Raw genomic sequence first — 16,678 nt, forward strand, 5'->3', positions numbered from 1 at the left:
TGCGAAATATTACAAAATATTATTTAAGAATGTATCACGCGAAAGCTATTTAATGAGTTTTAACAATACTCATCGTCATTTTGTGCTCCCAATATTTCCAAAGACTAAAAAATCTTTCATTTCTCTCCAAAATCCTAAAGTCCACAAAAAAATATAGCTAAAAAAATTGTCTACATTTCAATTTAAATTTTAACTTTTTGTATACTACATACATTTTAATTAGGCGATTTTGCGCATCGTTTCATTTCAAAGGTGGAAGAATATCTGGTATCTCTAGCAAGAATTGTTGCGGCGTGTGATAATGTTATTACGAGTCCGCACATTGTTACGCGACACTAATGACGTCACACTCCATTTACTTCGCGATATTTTACATACAAGTATGAACTAAGAAACTAGTAACGAAATAGGTGATTGTAATATGAAAAAGGAAATGACAACTCACTTTTTTGTTGTGTCGTTTCATATTAATTATTGTAATCTATTTAATATGTAAAGGGTTTATATGCTATGTGCATGACTTGCTGAATTTATTTTCGAATGACAAGCTCTAAAAAGATTTCCTTTCGGTTTGTGATTTTTACACTACATATCAATATTAAAATTTATACCAAAACATTAGTCATATTAGCTATTGTTCGCTTGATCTGTTAAGACTTTAACGGCCTGCTTGAACCGTCAATGAAATCTAATGCTGCTATCGAGCAGAAGTGGTTCTTGGGAATGATTTGGCTACTGTTTTGGTTTGCCATATGGTATGGTACCGTGCTAATAATAATGAAAGTAATGTCAAACATAGGCCTCTCCCAAGGTGCGCCAAAGCTCCCTGTCCTCGGCCTTCCGCATCCAGTTGGTGCCCGCCACCTTCTTAAGGTCGTCGGTCCACCTGGCTGGAGGGCGCCCTACGCTGCGCTTGCCGATTCGCGGTCTCCACTCTAGGACTCGTCTGCTCCAACGGCCATCGGTCCTACGACATACGTGATCAGCCCACTGCTACTTCAGCCTGCTAATTTTGCAAGCTATGTCGGTGACTCCGTTTCTTTTCCGGATAATCTCATTTCTGATCTTATCCTTCAAAGATACTCCGAGCATAGCTCGCTCCATAGCACGCTGAGCGACTTTGAATTTGTGGACTAGTCCCGCAGTTAGTGTCCACGTTTCGGCACCTTATGTCATGGCAGGTAAGACGCATTGGTTGAAGACTTTCGTCTTCAAACATTGCGGTATAGATGACTTGAGGACTTGACGAAGGTTGCCAAATGCTGCCCATCCCAAGCGAATTCTTCGATCGGCTTCCTTCTCGAAGTTGTTCCTAGCGACTTGTATTATCTGTCCTAGGTAGGTATAACAGTTTCGGGGTATTACATCCCCCTGTCTCACCCCTCTGCGCAGTTGGATCGCCTTCGTCTTACAGTCCTGGATGTGGACAGTCATTGTAGCGGCGTTGTACAGACATCTCAGTACCTCGATATATCTCCAATCGATATGACATCTCTGCAATGAGTCGAGCACTGCCCAGGTTTCGATGGAGTCGAAGGCTTTCTCGTAGTCCACAAATGCCATACACAGCGGCTGATTGTACTCTTCGGTCTTCTGCACAATCTGCCGAACAGTATGGATGTGGTCCACGGTGCTGTAGCCTGATCGAAAGCCGGCTTGCTCTGGGGGCTGGAACTCGTCAAGTCGTCTGGCGAGACGGTTCGTGACGACTCTTGAGAACAGCTTATACACGTGACTCAGGAGGGAGATTGGTCTGTAGTTTTTCAAGAGGGTTTTATCACCTTTCTTGAAAAACAGTACCACCTCACTCCCGCTCCACGTTTCCGGGGTCTTGCCATGTTGGATGACGGAATTAAAGAGGCTTGCTAGCTCTTTCAGGACCGGAGTCCCGCCTGCCTTAAGCAACTCTGTTGTGATTCCGTCATCTCCCGGAGCTTTGTTGTTTTTAAGCTGTTCTAGAGCCGCCCTAATCTCTCCTTGGTCAACGACCGGGAGCTCCTCGGAGTAATGGCGCATAAGAGGAATAAAAGTAATACACGCGGGAAAATGGAAGAACACAGGATACAAGAAATGGTTATTACATAATTAACGAATTTGTAGATTACAGCAAACCTTGGAAATAAAATATTATTGTAAACAAAAATTGGTGATAAAAAAAGAATAATCACACTGAATTCCTTTCCTATTCGTAAGGATTTCTATCAGAGCCGGTATTAAATTTTTGACAGTCAATAAGCAAGTCAATCTAACTTCAATATTGAATAAAGATTTTTATTTCTTTTTAAATATATCTCATTCATTCGAACGGTGGATGACGTTCGAGATGGATTTGCACTTTTATATTCCGTCATAACTACGACCATTGAATGATAAAAACTATTCATTTCTCAAATATATTCATTAAATATGTTTTACGTTGGGGTCCGTCAGATCTTTTCCGTTCAGTCATGTGAGATAGTACGAGTACAACAACAGAGACTTAGATTTCACGCTTCGTTGTGCGTTATCGATGCCGAATTTTCTTACATATTTTTAATTCGACCATTATATTTGTATCCGACTTTTGTTTTTTGTAACTATTGCCTATGAAATGAGAGATGTTTTACTCCCGTACTTTTGTAATAAATATTAACAGTACGAAAGTTTTCTATATGTGCGTATTAATATTAATATGGCACGTACACAAGTGAGAGATTTATCTAAATCACAAAATCCGAAAACGTATATTATCATATTTATTTGTCAAAATGTTAAGAAAATCACTTATGACGGGTCGAAGATGTGTTTGCAGCGACTTTTTTTTAAATCAGTAGGCGGACGGGAAATGGGGAACCTGATGGTAAGTACATGCCCATAGACATTGGTGTCGTAAGAAACACTAGTCATCTTTTATAATCAATACGCTACCAACCTTGAAAACGAAGTTGTCCCTTTTGCCTGAAGTTAGACTAGCTCACTCATCCTTCCTACAGATCGAATACAACAATACTAACTAAATAGCCTTGCACAAATATATGAACTCTACGATACGAAGATCTGTGTGATCTGTGCGCTGACATTAAGTTCAGTCAAGTCATGCCTTTAATATATATTATCATCACTCAAAGCTTGATGAATTTCTCAGAACAATCGCAATTTGATTGAACCATACGTCTGCCATTATTTTAATTAAATTCAGTCATGTAATATTTATTAAGCTTAATTAGAATTAATTTAATTAGAATTCGAGCACTTTAGTTACTGGTAATCTAATCTAACAGAAAGCTTAGAACAAGTGTAAAGACAGAATTACCTAACTATTACAATAGCGTCTCGTGGGAGCGTTGTCTTGGATCATCGTCGATTGTATTTACTGTGAACTTTTCTTCATCATGTCGTAATTGATTACATTCTTTTTTTGACAATGAATATTTTTTGTGTTATTGACAAGCCATAAAATTACTTAGAACAGGTATAATCTTGATTATTGCATAATGTAACCCACATTATATAAAAGTCACACTCAAGTCATATTTTATTTCCTTAAAGAAGTCACAGTTTCAAAAGTAACGCCAATTTTCAAAATGGAATTAGTTTATACGTTATATTAACGAGCCGTACCGTTCGAGTAACATACATATCGGCCGAAAACCAACGGTTTCATATAAAAGTCTGAATTAAGTATATCCGCGATGGTGCCGCGTGGCGGATTAATTTTTACGTTCTTCTTTAACCTTCTATTCCAAAAGTACGATACTAAGATTTCAACTCAACATACGTAATTTACATTAAACATATATGATAACCATATAATTTGTCACACATTAAACACTAATAGCCAACGCTTTAAAATGTTAAAAGCCATTTTGTCGTAAAAATAGTTATCTAGCATGTTTCCACCAAGTGATAGAAAATAACACTAAAAACAGATGTCGAAATCACATAAGATGACATTAAAGCAGTAAAAACCGTCATGACTCCGCAAGAATCGGTCGTAGATTGCATGCACGCTGCAGGAGCCACCGATTACAAATTACAACACCCGCATGAAGTTCGCCGGCCAACTTGCCGTAAGTGCGCAATTATTGGAAGCGATTGGCGAAACCGATGGCTCTCATCCGAGGCCATATTGATAATACCGAACGCGTTCCTTACCAAATGGCATTATTATGCCATGTGCGGTCGCCGTTGATGTTATTGGTCGGACGCCAAACGCCTCGGGATTGTGGTAGGAGCTCTATGTTCGCAGATCGTGTGAAATTTATAGAGTCGCAATTTGCGTCGTATATAGTGACAGCGGTTACAGATAATCGAAGTTAACTACTGACAGTTACATAAATGGGAAATTCCGGTTTAGTAGGAATGGTAAGATAAATTGGCAAAACGAAATTATACTAGAGATCTTGAAACAAAATGCGACTTGACTTTAACACTATAGCTGTAAGAATGTGTTTAATGTATAAAATAGTTAATGAAAATTTTAAAACATTTAACATTATCGCAATATATCAACATCACATATTTTCAGTTCATATTAATCTTAAGCGATCGTGCCTTATCACGAAATAAACTATGATGAGTCTTCAATCGATTTATAGTTTGAGTAATATTAACAAAAGATTAGACAAGAAATGTACATGTAATAGTTACATTATAGTCTTATACGTGACACGATACGAGAGTAGCACATAAAAAGTGTTGATGAACGCTACAGCCATCCGTGGTAATCATGTTATTATTAGGTACACGGGCGTTTGATTTAGTTAGTGTGATGCTCCTGCTACGTTTATATTTTCACTCGCAGTAAACATCGTTCTCGTTAAACTATTACAATCTATTCATAAACATACTAAAAATACGGAATTTTATTCTAATCAGTATACTAATAGGAATAAGATTTAAGATGCAATAGCGGTACTTAAACAGGGCTTGGTAGAATAGCTGTTGAAAAGAGATCCGAAACTCAATGTATTAATATAACATACCAGCTACAAAAAGACACGGCTTTGCACGGGTCGACATTAAACATTTATATCGTATTTCGTAACACACGTACCTAAATCTATTGATTTACGGGGCGCAAGCCAGTAAAACTTGTTATGTTTTTTTTTCAACATCTTCGTCGTCATATTACACTAAAATTACACAAAACTTTTAATGAATTTTACAACTAAACTTTACCCATGAATTACTTCGGCCATTGGTGTAAGCAGAATGACAATCCGTTGGATAGTTTTTGAGCTTATCGCGATCATACAGATAAACAGACGCGGCGGGGTGACTTTGTTTCTTAATATGTAGAATTACACATTATAGATATGGCTTATTACTAAATATCAAAGAAAGAATTTTTAAACTACAAAACAAAACGAATGTACTAGTAACATTGTGATATATATATATATAATTCTTGACCAATTTTAATTAAGACAAAGCACTTGAAAAGGATAGTTCATTTTGAGGACACAACGTCCGTAGCCTAATAACTCGGTAGGTGAGATAGTTGACCGTGTCCTAAGCCAATCTCATTTTGCCTACAAGGGAAATTAATATAAGCGTTCTAATACACTCTGGTAATACATACAGGTGTATTGTTATATTAGCACACAATCTAAACGCCTACTGCCTCTTTTAATACTTTTTCTGATAAGAAATAAGAAAAATTATCAGTTACGAGTAACCAACCCTTATAGTCGTTCCACGACTTCAAGTCAGTCAAAGCGCTTTTGAATTACACCTTGTAGAAATTTTCACACAGACGCACACACACACACACAGACACGGAGTTTTATGGATATAGAATCTTTATTCATTACCTAACTAATCAGCTGCTAAGCAACGTAAGGCCGTACATTTTTATCATCATTTACTTCTGAAATATGAGTTACATAAGGCGAAAGATCAACAACCGTTTAATGTTACAATCAAGTAGAATGTTGTCTAAACTAATCTAGTCCATAAAATAGTTACAGACCGCGTTTAGCGTGGAAGCTCCTCGTGTTACCAATAATTGGGTTGTTATGTACCGCAAACGTTAGTCAAGATCAAGTGGTAATTGCTGTATTTAATGTACTCTTGAATGACTAGTGAAGATAAGATATATTATGAAAAACAACAATGTTTTTGACATAAACAAAAAAAACAGAAAAACTTGATAATTTTAAAGGAATTCTTTTTGAATATTCATCTAAAGTATGGTATGGTATGGTAAGTTCGGTCGCATATATTAATAAAAATAGTGTGAAAGCGTTCATTTTAACGTTATTTAATTAATCGTGATAATACCTCCAATTGAATAAATTACAAAATTATCTAATTGTCATCGGAATGAATTGATGTTAAAAACGTTGAAATCATTAGCATACGTGAGTACTAATCACGATACTGCGGTCATCAGCGTCATTTTGATTTCGTACACCGCGCCAGCACGGTGAGTGCATAATAAAATCGGATAATTATGATATGAATGAGAGATGCTTATTTATAAAATAGTCAAATTGATGTACATATAGTAAATTGTAGGTTATTTAATTTTTATTACTCTTATTAAAAAAAGGTTAGCCGATTGGAAATTATTATGACATTAGATTACGGATAAACAATTCTAATATATAAATATTAGCACAAATAATTCCGATAATCGGGACAAATTATTACTCCAAGTTCAATGTATCACAACTGCAAACGGTGCGCTTCAACATTTTCCATTCCTGTAATACTGTTTTCCTCAAATTCGACGTGGTCGATCAAATAACACGAGAAACGTCACAGAAGAGGTCAGTCCATCAGACTTTTTGCCATAATTATTAGAAATAAGCCATGACGAAAAAGAGTAGCAAGAAGATAATATCAGGAACTTCAATAGTGGCAAGAAGAAGAAGATCTATTTTATTGTATTATGGATAGAATAATATTTAGTTTAACAAATAGGTAGAGATTTCGCAATATAAAATAATAATTTAAATTTATTTTATAATAACATTTTCAAATAAAAACCGCAAATTTGATCTGTTGATAGCTTACAAACCACAGCAATGCATTTAAAACAAATTCACCGATATTTATTTGCCTTTTGCGATACATGCTCGTATAAATATATCAAACATTTGTAGTCACAAGGTTGGAAGTATATCACTTCAATTTAAATCGTGCAGCGGTTGCCAGGTGTACACCGCCTGAGGATATCTTAATCAAGGAATATTCGCTGTAAATTGAATGGTATTAGGTGCAAATTGTTGGCGTGGAAACGGGACAATACTGGCATCCACCACCCAATTCACTCTGTTCCAATTAAAATCTAAGCGGGACAGTTCCAAATGAAATATTAGATTTCCATTCGACGCGAGTTAAAAATTTTCTTATTAGATATTCGTGTAAAATTTTTAAATAACCATTTTTTTAATCTTTCTTTGTATTGAAATCTAGAACAAAAATCTAAATTTCAACTTACATGTTTCAAAGGATTCGTTCTTATCTGTAATAGACGTTTTTATTCTGTGCTAAATTTTATTTAAGTTTAAGTGGTTAGAGATAATTTCTCGGCACATGAGTTTCGCTTAGGTACCGTCTGAGCTAACTTTGGAATGCTTCCAAGAACCCTCGTAATTTTAGACTGAAAAATCTATAAATCTGTTCATTAAACTCACCTTTATCCTTAACTATTTAAATTTACCACACGCTGCATAATTTATTTATTACCTGCAACAAATTAAAGAATATTAATAATATTGTAACAATTTAACCATAGGGATTTAAGCGACATAAGATTAAGTCAACATTAAAGTAATTTGTCTGAACTCTGAAAGCGTCGTGTGAAATCACTTTGATCTCGGTAATTCAAATGTTTATCTCGACTAACTAACGTTATGTCGGCCCATAATTGTTCAAATAGAAATTGCCGAGACTCAGCAATTAAAATGCAATCTAAGATTCGAAAACTCAATTTCATGTAACGATGGTAATGACGAAATACGGAATAATATAATAGCAACAACGAGATTTCATATAAATAGGTTAGAATTTATAAGTGTCCAAAATTATATTAAAAACAATATGTACCGTTCATATACATACAAATCGTCTTTATAATAATCCTGTAACATAATAATAATGTCCTCAAGAGAGATTAGCCAACTACGAAAGAATTTAGGCGCAGAACGGCTTTACGTGCTTTCCGAGGCACGGGAGTTTTTTTTTTTTTTTATAGAAAAGGAAGGCGGACGAGCATATGGGCCACCTGATGGTAAGTGGTCACCAACGCTCTTAGACATTGGCATTGTAAGAAATGTCAACCATCGCTTACATATCCAATGCGCCACCAACCTTGGGAACTAAGATTTTATGTCCCTTGTGCCTGTAATTACACTGGCTTACTCACCCTTCAAACCGGAACACAACAATATCAAGTATTGCTGTTTTGCGGTAGAATATCTGATGAGTGGGTGGTACCTACCCAGACGAGCTTGCACAAAGCCCTACCACCAGTGGAGTGTACACACTTCCAACTTCCAGACTCCTGGCTGCTACTGAAAATTTTCTGACAGAAAAACCCAATAACTTTTTATAGATCCGACCTGGGCATTGAACCCAGGACCTCCGGGTCTGCGGCCTTACATCAAGCCACTAGATCAACGAGGCAGTCAACCTGTAACATACATGTATAATTGGACTATTTTTCTAAATTCTATTTGAATAATTACGCAAATTTAAGCGTATAACTGACTTATAAGCTTTTATTTGTGCATGTATTTACGTGTATTATGTTAACTTGCTAAAATAATTACAGATAACAAAACACGAATCGTTTAATATACGTTAATGAATTTTGTTCAAACATTTGCAATTAAAAAGGTGCAAATTGTAACATCGGAAAGTGAAGTAAGTGCTATAAATTTTCGTTTGTGAACAATTGTTTTCGATTTGACCATCATCCGGTATTACAAAGCAAGATTAATATCGAAACGATTTCATTCCATAATAAATCGAGATCGGTTCGAATTAGTCATATCCTGTTTAAACAATTTAGATAAAATAAATTTACAAACAAAAAAATCTTGATTTCGTTAAAGTAATATCATATATATAAAGTACAATTTATTCAAATATGCTTGCAAAATTGTTTGTTCTTACAATCATCATGTCATTATCAATTAAACTAAATGAATTGAAAAAACATTAATAAAACGCTATTTTGTAAATTATAATTTATTCTCCGCCTTTTTATCATCTATATATTCCTTATATAATACCGGAAAACTTTTTCTTTGACTGGCCTGTTGGCGCAGTTGGCAGTGGACCCGTGCTCCACTCCGCGGTTGCGGGTTCGATTCCCGTCCCGAGTTAGTATTTTTAAATTTATTTAAATTTAATATATGTATATCAGTTAACTGTTACATATAACAAAGGCAAGCAAGCAAGTTGTCTACCTAAGGTACAGACGACCGCTTGAGTAATATAAATATTTATATATATATATATATATATATATATATATAAATATTTATATTACATATAATATTTACAAGAAACTCGTTAAGATTTGTTGTTTTCGAATAAGTTATAAAAAAAGAATTTCGAATGGTTCTGTTAAACAAACCGTAAACGGGATACGTTTATCTCTTCACGCCCACTAGCTTTGATAATGCTCGGGTTAAATTACAATTGCCACAGTATTACGCTGATGCGGCAACAGAACGATCCGCGTCCGCTGTTATAGTTGACGTCCCTACGGACTTATCCGATATGGTACAAACAAAACAATTGACAGATAATTAATTTATATCAAACTGTTAAACGCGTTTCATTCCCTTCGTTATTACAATTAAGCGTATTTCTAACAAGTTAATATGACAGCATACGATTCGTATGAGTCAATATATTACAAGTTATTGATTCACAACTATTCAAATGCGTCGTAGTTATTTAACTTCATACATATATACCCCGTTATATATTAACGTTAATACACACGCATAATAATAATAATAAATATTTTTAAAATATAAAATGGGTTACAGTCATAAGCCATAAGTTCATATGTATCGTAATAATGCTACTATATATATTAAAATAAATCGAATTTAATGCAACACTGCCTGTCAACAAGCTTCATTGGTCATGTATACTCAAATCAAATTACCGAACCGCCTCTCAACCGGCGATTGTATTTACAAAATACATTTAGAGGTTTCCTAAAAATATAGTTTATTTCCGAAAGTTTCAGAACAAGTTCGGATCATCCTCCTCGTGAGGATTTTATTTATATGAAAACTGTACTAAGTTTAAATCAAACTGTGTCAGCCAAACATATAATCAATTAAAATTACAACAATAAGAAATAAATAATTTGAATCCTAAAATACCTAATGCGTAACAACGAAATAACAAATTCAGTAACATTATTCAATATAACTATATCCGGAGTAGGTTTCAAATTCTCGATATATCTTATCAATGAAATCAAATGCAATTCCGCTCGACTACAGACACGAGTATCAAATCAGATTAATGCCGCTCAGCCACGAAGACATCAATTACATATACGTAAATCCTCTGTAGTTACATATTCCTTACAGCTATAAATCAGAAATCGATGTAGCCTCAATACACAACACAATACATACGCTTTAAATTAGACCAATAATGATAATGAACAATTTAGAAAAATTAAATAATTCTCGTATCTAAACAATAATAAACGTGTTTTAATTACAAATATATAATATTTCAGCCATTAATATTATTTGGGTTTATTGTATAAAATTTTGAGTACGTACTTATAATAAATCCTATCAAATATACATTTATATTATCGAATAATACAAGGTGTACTATTAATAAAAACGATTTGGATACACATAAACTTACTCGTTCTCGATATTTATTTGTTAGCACGAAGGCAAACAAGACCAGCCAACCCTGTGTTGACCAGAGCGGAAATACATACACAATACACAAACTTAAATATAATTATGACAAAAATGAACATATAGGTATTTGTTATAACAGGAAGAAAAAAATGTACTTAGTCTTTTCACGTTAGTACCATCCTTGCGAATGATGATTGATTGATGATTATTACTCTATTCCATGGACCATAATGTTCGAGTGGGCAAAAGACTAGAATCTTAGTCAATAATTTTGAGTTTAAACTCGGGCAAGAACCTTCATTTGCTTTATGTGATTAAATCTGTGAATTTATTTAACGTGAACCGCTCACAATAAAGGAAGGAAGTAAAACAACGTGAAAAAACATACATGTGACGGGTGAAACGCTGCTATGCCACTTATCCGCATTGGGGCAACCTGGAAGAGTAAGCGCCAAACCTCCTTTTAAAAAAGTCATATGACATACATAGCAATTCAGTTGTTTAGAGTATTTATTTTATATTTATTAGGCCTCTCCAATAGCACGCCACTGAGTTCGATCTTCAGCTTTCAACTTTCATCCGCTACCAGCCACTTTGCTTATGTCGTCCTCCACCCAGCTGGAGGGCGTCAAGGCGTGGTCTCCACTCCAGAACAAGTCTATTCCAATATTTGTTGGAAATGTTACTCGTGTATTGTCTATATAAATTTCTCGTACAGGCAATGCGTCATCATTCGTCATTAAGTCTTCTAAAGCCATTCCATGTTATCGCTAAGGTTATATGCAGTGAACGTTTAATATATAATATACACAATATATACCCGTTATGTATTATATATGCAAGTATTTGGACGGGGTTGAGTTAGCAGCTAGAACGTATGAAACGAACACTCACTGTGAAGTTTTGCAGAATAAATTACCGCATTATGACATAAGGCCGCGTTGACATAAAAAAGCAATGTCAAAAGTATGAAAATATCAAAGCAAACGTTTATAAACTGTTTTTAATATTAATGTGTATGATTTTTAATAAATGTTTTTTTAAATTTATTAAAGAATGAATAACATTTATGGAAACTATTTTAACTTTTTAACAATCTATAAAATGCAGACATTTCATGACGTATTTTTTTATAAAAAATTCTGCCAGCCATTGTATCTCTTATATGTTCACATATTCTATGATAAATACTGAATATTTTTATTATACAATACTATGCTTTACTTTAGACTATGTATGTAAACGCTTGAACTTAAAAAACATCTCATTTCGATAAATCAGACCACTGAGATCTTTTTACTCACAATATCAATTCACTGCGTTATCTTTACTATCAGGCTTTATATAACAAAGATAAGAAAACTTATTTTAAGACATCGTACGTTCAAAGATAGTTATTACAAAGTATATAACAATTTCGCTGGAACATGCTCGCAATGTAAGCGAAACGCTGAGGCATAATGTCCCATTCTCCGTCATCCCTATCAGAGCCAATCATGTGCACGCTCATTGAATCCGCGAAGACGCTCCATTGTCGAGTTCAGACGCGTTATGTTCTAAATTAAACCATCTCAGTAGTTTAGATATAAAGCGAACTTGCATTAAGATTATCTAGATTGAAAACGATATCTACATATGTTGTGCATTTCATATTCGGTTAATTAAAAACCCATAAATGTTCAATGGTCGGTTACTAAAGGCCGTGGAACATTTGAAGCTTATTCCACCACACTGCAGATTTTTGGGTATTCATATGGATAAATGCATCGAATTTGATTTAAGATTTAAGCCCGCAATCTTTCGGTTAAGATTTCCGCTCACTATCTCATCTACTCATATTTAGTAACAAATTATTATAAACTAATATGAACAAGCTGAAGGTAAGGCATCAGGTATGTTTTTAATTTTTAATCAATTGAAATAATTTTATCACCAAATGCTACACCGCTTTGCGATACATCTGTATAAACAATGAATATTAATAGTGAATTTAAGCCAGTCGAACCTGTACACAGTTAAATGGTCCGAGAATTGTAATAATTGAATATATCGATTTGAAACTTAATAACCTGTTCGATAAATCACACACTTCTATGATATGTGTACATACATACGAACGACTAGCTATTTATCACGACCGCTATGAGATAGATGTCAAAGGAGAGTGCTCGAAAAACGTCAATATCAATATACTCAATATCGGTAGCAGATTTGCCGCGTGGCAAGGAGGGTCGCTGACAAAACAAATTTACATAAATCCCGACGAATCCGTAAAAATGACATGCGACAGGCGAACCGATAAGCCTTGGATATCATTAGCTATGAACATATTGTTGCGATCACTTGTGCGGGCTCGATGAGTCGCTCGTGAAAAAAATCAAAAAAGCAATCTCCATTACCTTTGGCATTTGAAATTGAGAAATCAGTAAATCTATCATTATTTGTTTAATAACATTTAACGGATTATCCGTAAGCAGATAATCAGATCTTGCTTTTATAAATGAATCTTAAAATAATACAACATTTTCCTTGAATAGCGGAAATACAAACAGAAGATTAAAACTTAAAACACTAACAAGACTTAAAACTTACCATACGAATATTATAGATTACGTATACGTTACGAGACCAAATCCACAAATAATATTGTGGAAGTAGCAAAAAATCACTCACGTCGATCCGCCAAAAATTATTATCAAGTTTAAGCCCCGACAATCCGTCCCGGGTATTAATTTAATTTCAAACGTTGCGGTGCACGGCAGGAAGTTTAATAACGTTGGCTCGAGGAACTTCTCTAAAACTGTACTTTTTCTGTCTTTTATTTCATGAGACAATCAAACTGAATTCCTTTCAGTGGATTTTGCAGTATTTTTATTCGTACTCCAACGTTTGAGTGGACAATTCTGAAGTGTAGAGTGCAACTGCTGTCATTAATGGTATATTTTATTATATTAGTATAATTCATTCAACGTTTATGGATTCATGATATAATTAAACAGTTTCTATAATATATTTTGTAATTTGTTTATAACAAAACAAAACATGTCGAAACACGCTCTAGTAACCCAGTGAGCTCTAGTATCTCAAAAGACCATTTGTAATTTGGTAACGGGACAGAAACCTGGTGGTATTTTACCACCACCGGAACCTTCTCAGTAAAAGAAGGGAAGAAATAGAAAAACACATTTGTTTTTTTAATGGGACACCTGATTAAGCAACCCTTACATTGCCAATGCCCCTCCAACCTTGGGAAATAAGTGCCTGTAATTACACTGGCTCACACACAATTTAAATTGGTACACAATAATAAACACGATAAACAGCAATACTTGGTGTATTGCTTTCCATTGAATGTATCACGGCGAGTGCTCTGAGGAAGTATTCTCCCTCAATCCTACTTCCCCTTTCCTTCACAAGTCTACGCGTGCTAGCTCTCAATGTCACCGCCTAACTGTGACTTCAATTCCATCGAGCACGAAGAAATTTGGCAACTCTTTTCTTCATCGCACCACTAAAAAATGGAACTCTTTACCAGCACAAGTGTTCCCCTCCTCTTACAACCTAGGTTTCTTTAAATGAGACGTGAAGGCATCTTGCGGGCCGGCAAGGCGGGGGCGGCTAGTGAAGAACATTCTTCCCGACTGTACTAGCCGTCGCCGCGTTTGGAGTCGACTATCATTTGCTATCCCGGTTTATATAAAAAAAGACGGGCTTGCACAATGCATAGGGCCTTATGCAAGCCCGTCTGGGTAGGTTCCAAGTAAATTAAGTGAGGGCAGAAGAAAATATAAAAAATTCTCATCTGTATTTCAAAATATTGATTGTAATTCTGCGTAGAAATAAAAACATACAGGTAAATTAAAAATAAAGCCAGTAGAAAAGAAAGTAGAAAAATACACCAAAGGCAAGGAAAATGTAGGTCTGGAGATTAGATTATTTGAAGATAAAAAGAAAGAAATATAAAGAACGTATTTCTTTTGTACGGAAAGACACGAGTACATGAGAATCCAGATCATGATAAACATTTATTATGGCTCTCCAGTATGGTGTAAGGCAAATATTTGACAAGACTGAATTCGCTATCGTCAGCGCAGACTCGTGACTGGGTTACTACTCAAATTATACATCACGCGATCAGCACATAAAATTAAATTAGGAATCAGCAGCAGTCTATATCCTTATCAGAATGGAATATCTAATATTGATGAATATAAGCACAAAGAAAATGTATAACAGAGTACGTGATCCCTTAGCGAGTCAAATATCAATAAGACGCCGCAGTCGAGCAACCAAATGTGGTTCTTTGAAAGAGCTCACTTATAAAGAGAACGAGAGATATATGATAATTTTAAATTTCAATAAGCGATCGCTGAATATCTTTTACAATATATTTTATAAAACATTGAATAATTTCAGTCTTAACGTATAGAGCATTATTTTCTATTTTTTAAATGTATTCTTTCGCTCGAAAGTTATTTGCTTTCACTGTTTTTAATTTGTAATGTCCGGAACTAATACGCTTATGAATTTTAATATATACGACTGTGTTATACAGTGGTTCGCATTAATCTGTAAAAAAAATCTCTAATATTAAATATAATTTGTGAGATTTACCGTTATACCATTTGCGCTCAATGTAACGTGGGGTGACTTCCCTTGTTTTGGCTGATATATACTAACCTTCAAACCTTTAAAATATGCTAAAATTTTATATTATTAATATATCATATATAAGCAGGTAACATAAAACAGGGATTGACTAAAGTTTTTTTACTAATTTTTTAAATAATCGAATATATAGCGACCGTACTGCGACGGGGAACAAATCCTATACCAAAGACAGGTTTTTTAATATAATTCGTAAAAAACTGTCGAAATGATATTTTTGATAAACTGCAACGATCCAAAATAACCCATTCATTTTAAGGACATATATTAAAAGCAAGTTAATGATAATGATCCATTGTTGCAATATTTAATATAAACAATAATTACGTATTTTAATTCCACCGAGTCCACATTATACAATAATACACAAAAAAGACAATTACAAGTTGCAGGAAATAAATAAAACTAATGTGGAATATCCTGCATATATGTTACATACATTAATTGTACATTATATTATGAATATCAGTTAAACCTTAATATGCGAAAAATTGTGTTTTATACTTTATCGGGAAAACGATAACGTCGTCACACATAACAAGGTAGACTTTTAAATAACTTTTATAATTCGGTAAATAAACTTAGAAACAAAATTATCTCGATAACTTGTTAACCTCGGAAAACGGGAAAGGAATCCAAAATATAAGTACATAACGAATCAAATATTGTACAACTAGATAGAACTTACTTAGTAACCGTGAGTGTTTGTTTATGTGTCGTGTTTAAAATGTGTTATTTACATGCATTGTCTATAAATGACTTTATTAATAGCAGGACGTTGGTATTTATAAATGCTAATTCTGTTCAAGGCAGGACATACGTATCATATATATATATATATATATATATATATATATATATACGTAATAACAGGAAAAATTAGATCAATGACCGAAATCGCTCAACTTATTATCTATTTTATATTTGTTTAACACTTTAAAATATATAAACCAAATATTATACAAGATATTCATATCGCCTTCACCTTTTCTATGACTACAATTTATCCATTAACTATCCAGCGACCTTACGGTACTTTGTTAAAAAAACCACTGATTGCGTCGACTCACTCGATTCGGGCAAAGGTTAGTCATCATTAAAGAACCTGCACGATAGACCATGAATAAAACGAAATTCGTAAGAGACTTTGCATGCATGGACTT

The 16,678-nt window shown here is 34.3% G+C and overlaps 1 protein-coding gene across 10 annotated transcripts in view; it reads right to left on the reverse strand.

The window, feature by feature from the left end:
* LOC126773790 (putative polypeptide N-acetylgalactosaminyltransferase 9) overlaps positions 1-16,678 on the reverse strand; it is a 186,807-nt gene that overhangs the window by 69,889 nt on the left and 100,240 nt on the right. For 2 of the 10 annotated variants that reach the window (XM_050494958.1, XM_050494956.1), the window contains exons 1-2: positions 8,432-8,598; positions 7,626-7,677 (exon numbers count right to left, since the gene is read on the reverse strand). The exons of the other annotated variants lie outside the window; for them this stretch is intronic. The gene's annotated coding sequence lies outside the window, so the exon portion shown is untranslated. Of the gene's footprint in view, positions 1-7,625; positions 7,678-8,431; positions 8,599-16,678 lie in introns of those variants that run through there. 10 annotated transcript variants of the gene reach the window in all.

This window comes from Nymphalis io, chromosome 15 (assembly GCF_905147045.1).
Source record: "Nymphalis io chromosome 15, ilAglIoxx1.1, whole genome shotgun sequence".
NCBI lineage: Eukaryota > Metazoa > Arthropoda > Insecta > Lepidoptera > Nymphalidae > Nymphalis > Nymphalis io.